Source organism: Monomorium pharaonis, chromosome 3 (assembly GCF_013373865.1).
Source record: "Monomorium pharaonis isolate MP-MQ-018 chromosome 3, ASM1337386v2, whole genome shotgun sequence".
Lineage (NCBI taxonomy): Eukaryota > Metazoa > Arthropoda > Insecta > Hymenoptera > Formicidae > Monomorium > Monomorium pharaonis.
This window is the reverse complement of record NC_050469.1, coordinates 12,133,877-12,146,558: the sequence shown is the minus strand read 5'-3', so window position 1 is coordinate 12,146,558 and position 12,682 is coordinate 12,133,877. Positions and strand designations below refer to the sequence as shown.

At 38.2% G+C, this 12,682-nt stretch overlaps 1 protein-coding gene across 1 annotated transcript in view; it reads left to right on the top strand.

The window, feature by feature from the left end:
• Positions 1–3,969: 3,969 nt before the first annotated feature.
• LOC105834565 (diacylglycerol kinase 1) overlaps positions 3,970–12,682 on the top strand; it is an 89,536-nt gene continuing 80,823 nt past the window's right edge. Inside the window, exon 1 of the mRNA XM_012677137.3 lies at positions 3,970–4,371. The gene's annotated coding sequence lies outside the window, so the exon portion shown is untranslated. The remainder of the gene's footprint in view (positions 4,372–12,682) is intronic.

Genomic DNA, 12,682 nt, shown 5'->3' with positions numbered 1-12,682 from the left:
TCTTAAGAAGATCGAAAATACCATGGTAATGTTAATTTTAAGCTATTCAATATATAGCGCATCTCGATTTTATACACAACGTGTCCATTTAATCAAATATCTTCTCATTTTTAGATATTTCATGCGTTGTGAACTATATTATTAAAAAGACTGCATGAATTTGACACATGACTATTACGCAATGAAGTTAAGCGACAGAATCTGCGAACGCTTAGATGTCCTGTAAAAAATATATATATATACTATTTTATTTATATATGTTCGTAATACTGTATACGTCAAAATAGCAATTTGTATTAATATTTCGTATGTGTCGTTTACCGTTTATCTACGTCACTTGTTTAGTAAACTCCTGCATTTTTTCTATGGAGATGCCTACGCGACACTTTAAATAGGTCAACAATTTGTCCTGGCAGGATAGAATAAAGGTAGAATAATCGAAGATGATTTTATAAGTATAATTATAACTCGGATTCGGATGTAAAGACTTTAACTTTAGGTCAATAAATGCAAAAGATTATATACTGGTGTGTGTTTTCTTAAGCCGGTATTTATAGTCGATTCTTATTTCAAATTGACTTTAAGTAATGTCTCAAGATGTTAATACGATTTTGTGATTCATTAAATATATTTTAAGATGGTTTTAAATATAAGAACCGACTATAAATATCAATCATAATTGTATCAAATCTTTTGTGTTGAGATAAGCATAGCAAAATAATAGAAGTGTTAACTTGGTCGTTAGTTTCTATTTGTCTGTAATCGTGTTGAGTTCCGTCGTTCTTGTGGCGCATAAATTATTGAACACCTACCTATTACTCGTAGATTGTTAAATGTCCAAATATGTGCGCGCCACGAGTATACGGCACACGAGAATGGAGACACGAAGATTAATGGCAAAACGGATACAAGCGGTAATTGCGGTAAATCCGTGTCCTCTAATATGCATTAATTAACATGATTACATGGTGGCGCGTATCGATATTGCCTCACAATAATGTTACAGGACATGATTAATCTTGTCGCGACGTATTCTGCATATCAAAATATCAAAAGAATTTAATTTCATCGAATACATAATTACGTTGTATTATATTCTGAGCAAAATAACAATTAACATATTTTAATAATTTGGCAAAATAATCGTAGGAACTTTCATATAAAAATCTTTTAAAAATAGACATTATTTTGATATTATTTAAGGAAATTTAAACAATTTGTCAAAATAAATAACATTAACTATCTTATAAAATTTTGAAAAAATACATTAATAAACTCTAATCTAATTTTTAAGAGTTGTAAGAGTGTACTTTAAACATTATAAAATACAATCTAAATCGTTGAATATCAAATAACATAAATTCAAATTTGTGAATTTTACTTAAATATCTATGTTCTATGGGGTTATCAGATAATAACTGGTTCATTAGTATGTAACTGTTTTCTCGATATCGAGAACTAATATTCTCGTAATTCAAAGTTTGATATAGCTTGTTTCATTGTTTATACAGTAGAGAAATGCAAACTGCAGTCAACCATCCAGGTGTGACATAGCATTAAAATTTGATATATTGTGTAATTTCTACATCCAATCCTTGATTCGCAACATTATGGAATTTACTAACCTTTTTAATTTTATTACATGAAGTTATAATAGCATTATCTCTCAGCTTTTAAATTTCTTATGCATCTAAACAAGAGAATATCAGAAAACCGTAGCATAAGACCGGCATAAGATTATTATATTAATAACTTGCTCTCCTTTGTTCCTCAAAATTAAATTAATTAAATAACGTAATGAAAATGCGTAAATTATAAAGTTCAGATGTAATATAAACAATTACGATTAATGTATCTAATTTTTTCAAAAGAGATCAGAATTTTAATTTCTCAATGTTTTGGTGCGAAATATCAATAAGAATCAGAATATTCAAGACACGGATAATTGGAAATAATAATAATTATGGATTGTTCTATTAATCGTAAAAAGACGCAGCCTGAAAAACGACACATTACATGCAAATTTTTTTCCAATTCGCTCAAATACGACAAATTTCGCACGGTTACCCGAGTAATTAATTTAAAAATTAATCTATGCGGATCTATTGTGATCAAGTGACGTCGGAATAAATGGTAATCCACGCTTACTATTGCAGTTATAAGGATCAGAACATTATTACGACGTGCACATGGACAATAGACATGCATCGCGGATTGTATATGTAGGATGCAACTGGCAAGGTAAATTGTTCAATTTCGAACATTATTCGCGATTCCTCGCACGTATTTTGCTTGGCGCATAAATCGTACAAATTGACGTTTGTGTATCGCTGATGTATTTTATCGGTTTACACATCGTAAAAAATCATCGTTGCTGTGTTTGACAATTTGTAGGAAATAAAAGAGATTTTCTAGGTGCGCGAAGATGTCAGAAAAAATTTGTATATATCATATTCTTCTGTATAATATTCAATATAATAATCGACGCCAGGAACCAAATATATGCTTTCGCAATTGTCGTTTAACGTTAATAATCACAACATTTTTATATAACAATATTAATTTACATAAACAAAAAATGATATTAAATACAATATGTAATTTTAGTACAGGGAATGAACAAAATAATATGGATACTTAAAAAAAGCACTATTTTTTTATTAATTACTTATTAAAGCGATTAATTCACCAATTCATTAATATTACCTTTAATACAGATCTTATTCTTATTTGAAACAAGGCTAAACAATGCTTAAACAATCACTAATACAGTGTTACATAGCATGTATATTTTTGCACCTAGGTTATTAATTATTTACCACTAATCAATTTGTCTCTATTTGAAAGCAGATATTCGATAAAAGCTAGCCGATAAAATGGTCGGTAAAATACGAAAGCAGCTGATAAAGCTCATCGTAAAGAAAATATTTGTTTGTCGACTGTATAGTCAACGACTTAGCAATGAGGGAAGTAATTTTTCAAGATGCCGCTCTATAAAATTGTATTTGGTTTGGCGTAACGTTTTCTGCTGCAGCGAGATAAACAATTTCGTCGCGAGGGAAAGCTCGAGTGGAACGAGAGTTCCACTGACAAAGGCTAATGTGGCGTTGAGAGGGAAGGAACTCTTCAATTAGTAAAATGAAAGCTCAAAGGAAAACGAAAGTGGAGCAAAATACGGTGAGAGGCCGACGGTTTCAGATGTTGACTATATAGAGACCCGGGAGAGAAACAGCGCGCGATAGAATCAAATACCCGTTATCCTGTATTAGTATATTAATTAAAGCGATGGAAAGGACAGTCCTCAATTCGAGTTTAGTAAACGCATGCCGCGCGATCTCTTTTGATCAGACGGGAAAGGGGATTCTTCCTACGTCGTTTTACCGTGGTATTATTACAGCAGGCCTGGCCGGACGTAACACACAGCACACACCTCTCAAAAGCCTCTCTGCCGCATAAGCGCTTACAAAACCGCCGTATCGACCTGTGCATTATGAGAATTTCAGCTCTCGATATCGAGAAACGCAATGCAGCTGTGCGCTAATGTGCCAAGGTATTACCTGCTATCTAAAGAGTAGGAATCTTTGCAGAATTAACTCGCATTTGTGTCACTTAATATTTTACGATTTAAATGTTTGTTTTTTTCTTTCTCATAAATAATGGCCGTCGGCTTTTCGCGAGATATTGCAAATATTTAGATTTTTGTCTCGATATTTAGATATTCGATATTGGAAATCGCGGTATTTAGATACAATCCCTTGCCTCCACGTGGATTAAGTGGATTAGGTATTTGATTAAGTGTAACAGATCAGGTATTCAGGATGCTCGTGCAGTACTTCGAAGAATCACCTCTTTGTCGCAGCGCAGGACAAGGGGGGTAAATGCAGCGCGGGTGATTTTTGCGCGGGCGGACGGCTGCAGGGGCAGCATCCGTGCGGAGCAGGTGGCGCTGACGCAGGGGCCGGAGATCTCGGCGGGCGAGCCGAGCCAGTCGGCTCCGCGCTTCACGCGTGTGCGCATCTCGTGCTGCGTTTTTAACGTGCCGTCACATCAAGCGACTCCGTAACAGCTCCGACAGACCGGGAGGGAGAGAGAAAGACGGATAGGCAGCTAGAGAGAGAGAGAGAGAGAGAGAGAGAAAGACAGAGGCCTCCCGACGAGACGTTCACGTTGTACTCGCGCGGCGTACTGACAGCGATCAAAAATCAGCGGTGTGCGTGCGCGCGCGCGCGCGCGCACGGTCCGATTTCCGCGTCTCTTCTCTTTATCTCGCGGGGTCTTCTTCGACGCGGGGCGCCGGCCGAGGAGGACGATGAGGACGACGAGGATGTGAGAGCGGCGCGCACCTGGAGCGTCCGCGATGGCGCGGAAATGGTAAATACCCTGCCGTTTATCTTTCCTCTCGAGGAGATTTCGCGTGATCCTCCCTTTCCCCCTTCAGTCTCTTTCTTGCCTTTTTTTTCTTTTTCTCGCTTTTTTCTTTACGCGCACTTCGATCGTTTTATTGCTCGTCCCCGCAACACGCGTCCGTCCGCCCGCCGGTTACAACCACCCCCTCGCTCTTCGATCGCCCGCGGAGAAGTACTCGATTTACTTTACGCGCACCGATCGGCACCGTTACGTTTATTTTATCATGATGTGCAATGGGTGTGAAACGCGGATAGCACGTATTCCGATGCTACATTCGATTAACCCTGGTCCAACTATCAAACAAACGTAAACTATCGAACGTGGTTCAACGTGTTATGACAATACGAAAGGGATTGCGAAAGAGCGTGATATATGTAAATATTTACGGTTCTTCGTGGAAGCGATAACGTCGTCTTACAGCGGGGGAAAAAGCAATAATTGAAAACCATTATTTATGTACATATAGAGCACAGAAATAGAATTATATATCTTATTTTTATACGATGGTGAATAATTCAACATTTAATTGAATTTATGCTAGAAAAGAATATTTAAATCGCGCAAAGATTTCAACAAAGATTCGCGTTGAGAGCTGAAAAATTTAGCGAGTAAATTATTGACCGATAAATTGACAGACATTATTCAATGGAACTTTCATTATTGTACACCTCGTGGTAAATATAGTTTCTAATACTACTAATATCTCTGGCTTAAACTCCAAATCTCACCGATGAATTATTTCCTGGGCAATGCGAGTCGACACTCGTGTACGAATTTCACAGTTAAGTCTAATCCACCGGATTATTTTTTTCTCCGATAATATATTATAGGCGGGATAATTATACTCTAGGGAGAAATAGCTAATTTAAGAAATCATGGCGAAATCGAGGGTGATTAATTTATCGGAGGTATATCTAGTGGCAGGGCAATCGGTTACTAATACAAACATGCCGCGGTAATTAAATAGAGCTCTTTCAAAGTACTGCAGGAGGTCATTATTTATTTTTTGCACTATACATGTATATGTCTTTCATCATTCAACTCTTGTACAAAGATTCTCTACTGAAATTATCCGAATTATCTGATTTCGTTTACCTGCATATATCCTTGAATAAGAACGCACGTCAAAGCTAAGTATCTACCATTAAATGTTATGTAATATTAGGACAATTTATATACTTTAAAATCTATACGCTTTATAAGCTGTATCTCTAATATTACTTTTTCAAAAAAGGATTCTTTTTTTATCAAAAATAAGAAGTAGAAAGAGAAAGAGAGAGAGAAAATCTGACAACGAAATTGGCTTTGTCTATCTTCCACTTGGTATAAAGCACAGTTCTCACGAATGTTTGTACATGTGTGTGTGTTTGTATGAGTAAAATCAATGTAAAATCTTCCAAAAGACAGGCAGAGAACGTGGCAAAATTATTTTCGCTTGGCCCTCGGCACTCCGACGCCTTGACATGCCATTCACTCACATCATTCGGTTCCAATCTGAACAATTAATATCCGACTGTGCGTTTTTAATTGAATATTCTTCTTTTGTTGGACGCTTAATTGGTACGTGTTCGAAATTTCGGCCGGCGGTTACACGAAACGGAGCCAATTTCATGCCCTTTGTCAGAAATTCCTTTTAACCTTTGACCTTCACAGTGATGTTATATAGTGATACATACTTATATATATATATATATATATGTATATATATATATATGTATTCGCGCGCGACTTGCGGCGCGATGCCCTCGTTCTGCGACACGAAAGGCAGGATCCCGTGGTTTCGAATGCATTAACATTGGAGCGAGCTTGAAAAAGCGATGCAGCCCGCTTTTGCAGCCGCGTTTCCGCAGCTTGATAACTTAGTTTAAAACTACTTCGTATAACTTACAAAAGGGTCCAGGTCTCACTATACCATTGTGCGACTTTACCCCATCGGCATCGCGATTTGAGCCACGAATGCAGTTGAATGCAACGAACAATCAAAAATCAATGGGCGCGTGTTAAATTTCTATAACATTTGATCTAGCTTTCAACATAATTAGTAAAAAATATGTTTGGAGTTTCGCATCAATTGTAAACTTTCGACCTCCCGAATCCGAATTATAATTATTAGGAAATTTAGTTATTAGAGGTTTGTATATATTTTTCTGTTAAATGTAAGGGGTTGTAGGATGCTATCGAATTGAAAAATAACATATACTTTAATACTACAAATTTGTATCTAAAAAAATAGATAAATGATGTGTTTCTGCTTCAGAAATATGTATTTTTGTCTAAAAAGAGTAAAATGAAAAATTAGAATATGAAAATAGATAAATAATAATGGAACGTTCTAAATAAATATACTCATCTGCATGGTAATTACGATTCAGTCTTGATAAATTATTTGAAATTAAAAAGGAAGCAATCATTTTCGAATTACGGAGGCCTTTTTCGATTTTTAATTTTAAGTTATAACAAAAAGAAATAGGATGGCATGATGTTAAAAAAATACGTTATTTTTCGATTCGTTAAAATCCTCAAACTCTCAATTATTATAATTTATAACTAAAAGCTGTAATAATTTAAATATTTCCATTATTTAATTTGTATTATTCCTTAATGCTAAGTGAGTGGTAAACAAAAGTTTGCATATTTTGCACGAATACCTAATTTTAACGTTGACAGATGTTGCTTTAATAAAATTTCTACCGCGCTTACGGACGGAGAGTTAAGTCCTCCAATTACATCCACCATCCGCCGAATATAAGAACTGAATGCTTAATGAGAGAGCGACCTGAATTCGTCGCATTTATTTAAACCGAGATATGTATATTAAATGCGCGATTTACGCGTTACATTTACACAGAAACAGACTTTAGCCGGAAAATTGCGCGACGTGCAATATTCGCAATTGCCGGACGCGTCGTGCTTTGAATCATTCTCTTCGCGTCTAAACATAAACCGTGACGCCGAGAATTCTTCGCGAGTTTCTGCAATCGAATGTTACGGTAAGTTCGTTTTGAAGAGTGATAATCCATGCGTCTGTCAAGCGTGTGGTAATAGTTTTACGTGCAACGCCCTTGGGGTTGTCTTCCTGGCGAACGGACTATTAATTTAAAGTTGGCTTTAATTCAAAACTAATCTATCTGGCGAGTGAATACTTGTATCCGAAATTTTCGCCCTCTCTCTCGTGGGGAATACCGTACGGCATAAAAATAGAGGAGAGACAAACGCCATGGTTGAGACGCTGACGAATGGGAAACGCGAATTTTTATGAGCAGTAAACCGTAATCGGCGGGAGTATCATCACGGTATTTTAAATCGCTCGCTTAGCAAATTTCATCGTGTGCAGCAATAAACGTACACGACATCAAAAGTATTAACAATGATATTATTAAGCGTAATTTTATCTTTATTAATTTGTTTTTTCTTATTAAAGAAAATATAAATACACTGTAGAGATCTTGTACGTGATATGCTATGAATTGTTGCATATATTGTACGTGTTATTAGTAAATAATTGCATTTAGCAGATAATAATTAAATATTGTTACGTAAATTTTCCGTTTGCCGTCGTTCTCTTGATTAACTTTTGATTTATTTGAGGATTACTCGGACATCTGCCATTTACAAAAAAATTTCTCTGACACACTTATTCATTACGATCAACCCCGCAAGTGTACACTCGCTTTTCTTTCACGTTCATTTCGTAAATGTTTGTTTCACCTCTGCTTTTCGTACGCGTTATACAGCCACGTTGTTGAATTGTGTACATTCGAAGTAAAAGTAACAACTGCCATTATTCGTGAATGAAAAACCACTCTTGCTAAAAGTTTTTTTTTTTATATACGCGTTTACAAAGTGCATTTCAACAGGTTGTCGATTCGACTGTCTATTATTTCGGTTTGAAATCATCAAAGGAGACACAGCACAGGTCTCTCCTGTGCAAGTACTATTTCGTTATTTCGGAAATCTGACTCTATTTTGAAAAGCTTTTGGCGTTTGCATTTATTTACAAAACACAAATCTTGCAGAAGGTATTTTCATTTTTTATTTTATTGTCGGGGGAAACAGTGAAAAAAGTTAAACTTTATGGGTTTACTTTATTGACGAGTTGTACATTATTTTTTGTTTTACGACTTTCTATTTTTCTTCTATATTTTTCTAAATTTTTAATCAATTCTGCACATTATAATTCATAATATATGTATAAGTATATATAAATTTTATACAATTCATGTCTTACATAATTAATAAAAGACAAACTGTATAAATTGTGTAAAATCTGTATCTCGAAAAAATTTGGTATTAAATAAATATTACATACACTCGATATAAAAATTACATTTATACTGTTAATGAATATAACAATTCAACATTTTGTCTTCAAAAGCATGCCGCATACATCATACAAATAGCATAATGTGCTGAATAATTTTGCTGCATTTAGAATATCTTTTCGCGATGATTAAAACAGAAAAAAGTACAGAATAAAATCAACAACCTGTTGAAACGTATTTTCTAATATACACATCCACACAAATTTCTTTCGTCAACAGCATGCTTAATTGTCAGAATCTAGATTTGCAAATAAGTGTTCGGGCGGGAATTGGGAGAGGAACGCCTGTCGGAAAATATAAGGCTAAATTAACTATATCGTACGTATACGCATCGGAGTCCTGCGTCGGGTATCACAAAGATGTCTGAATAGCGGGTGCTTAAATTGTTACGCGTGATCGATACAGGGAGCTTTGCGTGACATAAAAGTAAACGTGACTTCCACGTCTGCTCTCTATGAATATGCATCGCTTAATTATATACTCCGCTCGACGCGTTTGTAAGCGATTTTCTTCTGCAGCCGGACCGGAATTTCAAACAGCTCTGTGTCGCATGTAAAAACGCTCGATCGTACTTCACTGAAAATTCAAGGACTGGCGCCTGAAGTATTTGCGGGTACGTGTGGTTACGCGCGGCTTTATGCGCGGCTTTCTCTTCCACGTTTCACGCATACCGCACAAAATTCGAGAACGGGAAGTGTACGGGCGACGGCTTTGTGAGGGGGATTCATTAGCTGTTTTACATACATAATATATTCGCCGAGTTAATTATCGAGCCACGCATTAGACAATCAAAATTCACGAGGAGAGACGCCCATCTGTCGCCGAACGTGAGAGCGGGCGGACCGAAATAAATCCGTATCGAATTTCGGGCTGACTACGCCATTAAGTTCCACGATCAGCATTGAAAACTACTTAACCGTATTAAGAACAATGAGCGTCGCCGCGGAAGCTTGGACGACTTCATTAAACGCGCTTCATCGGCGGCGACTGTGGCGCGTGCACGCATCACTGATTTACTCGGTGAAAAATGGAAAACGAAACTTCTTTACAATTCATAAAGCTTACCGTTAGTTTCCTTTTGACTTTATGCCTCTCGATCCTTTTTTACGGCGCGCTCGCGAGATCGCGCGATGAGAAGCCTCCTCTCCTCTTCCTCACCCTTTTGTCCTTATTTTTCTTCGTCTCCTTCGAGAGTTTCGCGCGTCTCTCTCTCTCTCTCTCTCTCTTTCTCCCTCGTTTCCTCGCGTTTCCTTCACCCTTTCGCAAGCTCCACGTTCTACCCCACTCAAGGTCAACCAACGGAGAATACGTTACCATGACGACGCATGAGCTCAGCGTGACGTACCACCCATTCCCGTCCCTTTTCCGTGTAGCATGCACGTGCCTATCCGTCGTGTCGCCGGTCGAGGAGCACGTCTCCCCCCGGAGCGGGGGTCGCATAATTTCGACAATGCGAACGGCGAAACACGTCGCCACTTCCGACGGGGTAGGGCCACGCAACGAATACAAACGAGAGGTACGAGAGACGCGGCGTAATTTTGAATATATGACGCATCGACGAAAGATTTCGGGGAAGCGGAGGATTGTCGCGCGTAAATCAGCCTCGGTAATTAATTTGGAGCGACGCGCTACGCGCGTGACGTATCTACGTATTCCCGATGGTCTTAATTACCGTCGACAATGTAACCGACGCGCGTTGCTTCTCGTGTTTGCGCTTCGCATTTCCAAATGCAAACACGCCGATACGTAAATACCGCAAAATTTCACTTCCCCAGAGAAGGGATTACCGCGCGCGTGCGAGGGTGTAAAGCGCACCCGTCGCGCCGCGCCGTCCGATTGGAGGAACGCCGTAAGAATGGTATTGTCCGCGAAAGTACATCTGGGACAAGTTGAACGGGTTCCAGAAAGAGCGTTGCCAGCGGAATTCTATCGTCTTTGCAGCTGCCGCCGAGGAGCATTTATATCGAGAGAGAGGTATACTTGGATATATATGCGAAAAAGCACCTACATCTTGAAAATAATTAATCATCCCTCCGCGGCATAATAAATTCCGGATTTATGCAAAGTACGACGTCGTATTCGTACATTTCCCTCCTGATAAATCGAGTTTCACGAGACCCACATAATTATCAGTCGTATATCGGTATTTGATATTCTGCGGAAAAAAAAGCAAGATGTGCGAGAAATTGAGCGAGAGAAAGAATTGGGCTCCACGACAGAAACGGTCTGTTTCAGACTATATATAACGACTCGAGAACCTAAATTTTGTCGCGGTAGTAGAATTTTATTTCCTCGTTGCTCGTGTTTTTGCATAGAAAACTTTTCACATCGGCGCGACCGTCTCGTCGCCATTGGATCGAGATTAAATTCCTGTTATTCCACATACTGTTGCCAGCAGTTTCGTAACTCGGGGGGATACGTTAACCATATTAGACGGATGCCATTGACATCGAGAATGCCAACCAACCACCTGTAGAAGCTATCATTACAATTATCTTACTGTCATCGCCAGCCATTGCAGTAACTTATCAATTGTGTATACGCGCGTTAATGATCCGCGTTGTAATTATTTTTATTTCTTTTCCGCAGAAATGACAATCATTAAATAGAATTAAGTCGTGGGTAGTTTGATTAAACTTACTATTGAAACATAATTCCCTAAAACATAATTAAAACTGGAAGTATTCTTTGTATACGAAAATCTATTTTTTAAACAAAATATTTTACATAACAGTTTTTTACAAGGTTTTATACGGAATTCAACGTATCTTTAAATTGAAAAATTGAGTGTATTTTTTTAATGTACAAAAATGTATTAAAATAATAAGATTCTGAAACTGTTAAAAGCAACTAAAATTCTTAAGAACTTAGAGGTGCATAATTAAGTAATAAAATTAAGTAACTTGAGACTTCGTCCTTCGTAAAGAATATATTTTAGACATATTGCATTTAAATATGCACGCCGTAACAAGACCAGAAGGTAAATAGTGGAAAACTCGGAGAAACAATGAAGTGGACAAGTGCATTGTTTACTTGGTTTACGCTACAACTCTCCGAAACTCAACTTAGCAGAAAGTTGGTTGCCTAGCCTTAGCGACTGAAATACTTATCGTTCGTATTCATTTTGCGCGAACGTTTCCGCGACATGCGCGTATTACGTATACGTAATGTACGAGCCAGCTGCGGTCATAAAGAAAAAAAAAAAAAAAAATTCGCGAATTTATATAAACACCGGAGAGGTCACGGCATAAAAAAAAATTGAAGGAAGCACGGCGATGCGCGGTTACGTGCTCATTTAGCCGTAGGCGAGAATCCGTGTTCGCGAAATGGAAAATGCCGTTCAAACGGGGGGGATATGCGTATCATAACCATTAGCGCGCGAAGGGGTAAGCGGAAAGAAACGTCAGCCGATCAAACGCGATATTTTGCATCGATCTCGATAAGCGCCCGCGGATTTTTACGTCGGGATGAATTTTCGAATCTCGCACGTGCGTCCTCTTTTACGCCCTTTTGCGTCGCTCTTCTTCGGAAAGCTGACGGTCTTCTTTCTTTTTTTTTTTTTTCAAATCTCGCACGCGCTTCACAAAAGAGCACGCGACATTGTTATCACGCTCTGGATACCGGTTGCCGCGTTCGATTGACAGGCAATTGTCGATGCATTGTACGAGTTCTACGGGATGATTAAAGCCACGGGCTACGGGCACAATGGGATCCGCTGCCCGCCGATCGTTTGTTTTCATTCAAGGCGCCGGTATAGGAGACGGCCAGTATCGCATTTTTCTTAGAGCCGTGACGTATGTATCTATGAACTCCACGTGGGGCCGCGCACGTTGGCAATACCCCTCTCCCCCCCCTCTCTCTTTCTTTCTTTTTCTCTCGCTCCGTCTCTCGCTATACATTCTTATTAACCGTATATCTACGTTAGCTCGCAGTGGTATATACCACTTACGTAT